At 37.8% G+C, this 6,569-nt stretch overlaps 1 protein-coding gene across 1 annotated transcript in view; it reads left to right on the forward strand.

Moving 5' to 3' along the window:
• The first annotated feature begins 4,990 nt into the window (after positions 1–4,990).
• LOC110451660 overlaps positions 4,991–6,569 on the forward strand; it is a 26,560-nt gene continuing 24,981 nt past the window's right edge. Inside the window, exon 1 of the mRNA XM_021499798.1 lies at positions 4,991–5,096. The gene's annotated coding sequence lies outside the window, so the exon portion shown is untranslated. The remainder of the gene's footprint in view (positions 5,097–6,569) is intronic.

Genomic DNA, 6,569 nt, shown 5'->3' on the forward strand with positions numbered 1-6,569 from the left:
AAAAAGAGACAAATGCAGTCATGATATTAGAATTGATCCTGGGGTCTGGCCACAACCGTAGGGACCTAGTTTCTGCGTCACAGCTTGGAAACAGTTGAGATCCCCACCCCATAACCATACATAAAATTGCTGGGCATGAAAAATTGAATACAGATATATATGCTACAAGGATTGGCCTTGGGGTCTGGCATATTCCCTTGGATCTCATTTGGAGAATATTCTGCCATGATTGCTTAGATATCAAGGTGAGCGATACAGGCCCTATGGGCCTCTTGTTTCATATCGGTCTGTTGTTGATTGACCGATATACCGATAAAACATCAGAATATTTTGGACTAGCACCAGGTAGCTCAATTGGTAGAGCGTCCGTTAAAAGTTCTGGGTTTGAACCCCTTTCTGGTAGTGGATTTCTCTTTCTCCTGTTACAGTGGTACCTGTGACCAACCTTTGTTTCAAGCTTTTGTTGTATGCTTGGCAAGGGGATGCCCAAACCTTGGTTGTAAATCGTCGGCAACCAGGTAGCTCAATTGGTAGAAGATCCGTCTAGAGTTCGGAGGGTCCGTGTTCAAACCCTAGTCTGGCCGTGGATTTCCCTGCTCCTACTAGTACTACAGTTATAATAAGACATTGTGTAAGATAATTTATCTTTGTCCTATAGTGACATGTGTTTGTTGTGTCAGTTCTACTCCTGTCAGTAATGAAGGAAATGATAATTTAATTGATCCTTGGAATACTAGGCAAAAGACATCCAACATTCGTATCCTAATCTTCTAAATATTCCGGTGGTTTTCTGTAGATGGATTCCTAATGAAAAACACGAGTCCAGCACCAAAAGTAATGACAATACTGTTCTGAAGAGGGCATACCTAGTGTGCAGAACAATGTAAACTATAATAAATATTACTGATTAACCTTCCGTCGGATGTTGTCGAGCCATTTCTACATGAATTATCCTAGGAATATCGTCTTTTCTTTTCATAAGTGCAGGTGATCTCGCTGAATTATTACAGTATTGTTGATAAATGAACAGGAGTACAAGGACTTTGTATCCATAACAAAATATAGTTTTCACATATTCACATGTTCACATATATATTGTTAGTTGTCATTTCACAAAGAAATGATGTTTAACTCTTTCACCCCTGAACTATCATAATGAACTATTCCAACCTTTGAATTGGAAGAGTTAAAATGTGTTTTCATGGGTGAATTAGTTAAGCAGTCTCTACAATCCAGATAATATTGTTCCAATGGTGTCGTTTACAGTCCACTGTATGATTTGGTTTGGTTTAGTTAAGTATTGTTTAACGTCCTATCAACAGCTATGGTCATTTAACCTTTTCATCCCTATGCAACTTAAGTAGACTCTCCCATGCATTGATCTGGATGAGTCCATTATGTTCTACATTGGTGAAACGGTTAAGGACGGCCTACTCTGTGTGCAAGATGCATGCAAGTAGTGTGTGTTTTGGGAGGCCGATATGTTCGTGTTTGTCTCCTTGTGTTGGTGCGGGACTGATGCCGACTTTATAGTGCTACCTCACTGAAACATACTGCCAAAGACACTCAGCAGGACACCCCACCCGGTCACATTATACTGACAACGGGCAAACCAGTCGTCTCACTCCTAAATTGCTGAGCGTTAAGCAGGAGTGGAAAGTACCATTTTTACAGACTCTGCCAGGGGACAGAACCCAAAGCCTTCCTCACAGGGGCGAACGCTCAACTAAATGCCAAAAATGAGGCATCGTCAAGGGAAACATTTGGAAGAAGAAAGTTGTTTAGAAAGAAGAGAAAAGATAAGATCCAAAATTTAATCGCCTCTTACAGTCATGCAATGGGGGCAGCAGGTACAATTATTAAGCCCTACCTGCAGGGACTCCACTGTGTAAAGAAATTATTATCCCTCGTTTACGTATGTCTAACAATATTCTCAATGGTCTACTGAAAGCCAAAACAAAATAAATATGACATTAGCAGGCTTCGCCTCGGGGGACAATGGTTTTCTCGGGTTGACAATATTCACTGTCACCTGCTAATGAATGTCATATTTATATACTGTCCTTTATAGACCAATCGGGTCCGTTAGAAATACATAGATAACTGTCCTTTATAGACAAAAAAAACCCATTGAAAACTGAACTTAAGAGCTTGCATTCCATATAAAATGGTTAAATTGTAAAAAAAATCATCAGCTAGACTTCCTAAAAGACAACTCAAAATATTGCCGCACAAGCGTCGCTGAACAGTAAGATGCACAGGGACCTGCAAATTGTAACGTACTATATTTGTACTTAAACTAAGTTTATATAATCATTGGGGTGGCATTTTTCCGAAAGTAGAACCAACCCCATAAAACATGTAAAATTACTCTGATCACCTTAGTTTACTGTAACAAATTCGCAGGTCCTTGTGGTCGGTAAGTGTAGCCAACCGGCTGGTTATCTAAAGATGCTATAGCTAACGTCACAGTACCCAAATCGGGAAACTTGAAATAAAAAATCAATCGAAATTTGCATGCTGTGCAAAGAAGTATTTTTTAAATTGAAAATATTGATTTAAAGATGCTTATATCCCAATAAAACATTATATGAACTTTATTTACTGCCACTTATGGTTACAATCACAGTTGTAGTTTGTAAAAAAAATGTAACGTTCTAAATTGATGCGCCATGCGACGTTATTGATTTTCAATTTTTGTATGTGATTTTTCACAGTCCTGGTAGGGGTGTCCCGATTTGGGTACAGCTACACCTGTTCAGCGATTACGTAACCATGACTGTAGTTACGGTTCTATTTATAGAACCACGCGTCGGAAATATCAACTTGTTATCAAAATGAAAAGATAATGAATTAGGAAAAGTGAACAAAAAGTATTGGGATCGCTACTATGACATGAAATACATCAATATTTCCCTAAATAGTGTCCCGATTTGGGTACTGTGACGTTAGTCCGCAAATTCCCTCTCCAAACATTGTGCAAATCTTTACTAAAGATTCAGTTTGACCCAGCTGTTATGGACTTTTCGAAAGCCTTTGATAACTCCATGGAGCTATGCTCTCGTAACCCCTTGAGTATCGAGGATGCGATAAATTAGACCTTCAAAGACTTATTTCAACATTTCACGTTTCGGCATTCGCGCCCAAATTATAAACTGGGTAAAAAAAAACTTTCATCAAAATCGCATCCAAAAAGTACTGGTTGCAAATGCTAAATCGATTATGTCTGGCGTGCCTCAAGGTTCTGTTCTAGGTTCCAGCTTATTTCTGATGACCTGAAAGAGCATCATAAGAATTTTTGTAGGTCTAACATGCACACTATTACCATCACATATTTTTTTTTATTCCATAAAACAAAGTTAAAATATATTAAGTTAATGTTAGATGGTATTAAGGCAAATCTTCATGATTTTGAAAGGGGCGGAGCGGAGCCTGTTTCAAAATCATCAAGATTTGTCTTAATATATCTAACCGATTTAGACGGCTACGCCACCAAATACAAAGTATATGAACACAAGGAAAGGTTGTCAGTCTCTCTCTGAGTTTGACAAGCCCCTGTGTTTTACACCTGCCAATCACAGTCGAGTAGAGCTCCATCCACATGTCTTCGTATGAAGATGTTTTCCTCGTGATTAATACCAATCTTTGTCATGAAGATCACTTTCTATATTATGTCCGAGTCATACAGTACACGAAAATGCCAAAATCGCCGGCTACATATAAATTATCCCAAACATTTTCTCGACAGTGCACATCTGATTATAAAATGATACTACACAGCAAAATAAGAATTTGATCCCAAGCATTCTACTGGATAGTACTTCTCTGCACCAAAAAAACAGACGTTAGTGATTTGTTTGATGCCCCCGGCCTAATCTTGAACACCTTGTGTGAAGGCAATTTATCCTGTCAATTAATCCAGCCATTGTCTGTCCAGTAGATACACAGGTAAATCAGTACACGGTTACAGGTAAGATACCGTGGCTGTCCCTTTGTCAAGAAAGGACAGCCTCAGGCACGATTTTATTCCAAAACAGTGACTTTGACTCTATAGTAGTGTTTCACACGACCTTAATTATCCCTTAAATGACTCACAAACTGGGTTTTACCACGGAATTAGAGTAGAGGGAAATTTTACGTAGATAGTCAACGCTAATTGATAACACCACCCAGCATCAATTAATGGGGGTTAAGATTTAATCTAATTCCGTGACATCACATCATACACAGTCAAGTATATAGAGAGGACTTCTCACGGCTTTCATCCGCTGTCCGGAAAGCTTTCAAACTGAATTTTGGAATACAATCACGTGCACTTGCATTATCAATGACAATGTATTGTCACAAATGGGTAGAAAATAATAATTAACATAAAATGAGAAAAAAAACTATACCATCAAACGGAAACTTTAGACAAGCTGATTAGAAATCCCAAAACAAGATTGTACATAAAACAAAAAGTGCATGCATATTAAAATAATTCATATGAGTATGATCGATGTTATGGGAAACACCACCTTAAATTGTAAGTAGATGGAGTGTTAAGAGACACAGGGACCTGAGAACTTGTAACAGTTATAGTTGGCAAAAATGACACCCTAGGCAATGATTACATATACCAAGGATACGAATGTTCACTGAAACTTGATCGAAATCTCTAAAACATGTAAAATTGCTCGTTATGTTATAACGTCTCTGGTCAGGTCCAAATATAGATGTAACAAATTCACAGGTCCCTGTGTTCAGAGACTGATTTTACATGTTAAAGGGAATTAGATAAACTATTTAGGATTGATATAAACCCTCAGAACATGTAAAAGTACTCTGAACACCTTTCCTTTTGGTCCAAATATAGCTGTAACAAATGTTCAGGTCCCTAGCTGTGTTCCAGGATTCCTGTTGTCTCATATTTTCCCGCGGTTTAGTATATGGAGAGTGTATGAAAATAGAATCTGCTGTCACGATTGGTCACATGATCGTAAAATGGCGTTCACTGTTTTCATCTAACCATGACGGGCCGAGATCAACGTTAACATGTGCGACGAGGTGTCAGCTAGTGTCTGTGTGGTCTAGGTGATATACTCAGACATGTGAGGGTAAGTATACAATTATAACAATATCGTTCTATCCTTAGTAGTTTCCTTAATTGACTTATCTGCGGGAAAACAAAGAAAATGAAAAGAAAGAAAAAAACATTGGGCCAATATATTCGTCAATCTAGCCACGGAATTAGATTAGATTATCTATCTAAGTCCGTGAATTAGCTTATCATACTTCTCTTCCTGATGAACTTGGACACTGTCTTATAAAATATGACGGCCCAATATATATATAACAGGTTGAAGAATATGTAGAAGTAACTATAGCAGACAGACTTGATCTGTTGAACAATGGCAGTCAAGAACTTTATAATTTACTAGATTAGAACTGCAACAATATATATCTTATTGTTACTTGTATCGTTGAGTGTATATATACATACATATTTTAAACATACATAAATTATTGTTATAATAAACAATTATTCACAATAAAATATAGTGTAAAAGCTTGATTTAGTGTAAATAGTTTTAATCCCTGCGCAACCGACGTTCGTTTATGGCAGGCTATTTTGCCAGCAACGTATCAAGTCAGAAGAAGATATTTAGACGTCTTTACAAGCTCAAGCTTCCGATCGACGTTCAACGACAACTATCGTATCACGATACTTTCTTGTGTGTCGCATCAAATTGTTTTGTTTGCCTGTATCGTGATACTCTAACAGTACTTAAATTATCAATTAATTGTTATCCAACTTCTAAAAAGGTGTACTTCTATTTTTTTAATCCTTCAGTAAATATGTGGTCCACTGTTCAGGCATACCTAGCTGCGATAACGTAGCTTTCTGACAACGATAGTTTTTTTGATATATATTGCGTCGTCAGAGCTATGAAGCGATTCTATGCCAATTAATGGAGCAAAATCAAAAGTGCAAATCTGTAAGATTATATAATTCACGCCTCATATGTCAGTATAATGCTATAAAAATATTGCATAATTGTTGAAGAAACAAATCCTTACCAATGAAAAAAACTCGTCTATGAAATTAACTAAGTCTGTCTTTGGGGAAACAAAATAGAAACGACCGCCATGACAGATCACGCGTGATGTTATCTCAATTATCCTTTCTTTAAACCATTGCTCTTTTGTTTGTAAAGTACGTTATCTCTTTTGTGTGATGCCGAAAACTGGGCATTATTAACACAATGGGCCTTTCCTGTCACTGAATGTAAGTGGGCATTATTAATACAATGGGCCTTTCCTGTCACTGAATGTAAGTGGGCATTATTAGCTCACCTGGCACGAAGTGCCAAGTGAGCTTATGCCGTGGTGCGGTGTCCGGCGTCCGTCCGTCCGGCGTCCGGTGTCCGGCGTCAATATTTTACTTTAAACGACTTCTTCTTAATAACCGAAAGGCCTAGGGTGATGATATTTGGCCAGAAGCAAACTGGGATGAAGGGCTACCAAGTTTGTTCAAATAAATGACCTTCATCTATTTTCAAGGTCACAGGGGTCAAATATGTTAAAAA

Source organism: Mizuhopecten yessoensis, unplaced genomic scaffold (assembly GCF_002113885.1).
Source record: "Mizuhopecten yessoensis strain PY_sf001 unplaced genomic scaffold, ASM211388v2 scaffold6163, whole genome shotgun sequence".
Taxonomy (NCBI): Eukaryota; Metazoa; Mollusca; class Bivalvia; order Pectinida; family Pectinidae; genus Mizuhopecten; species Mizuhopecten yessoensis.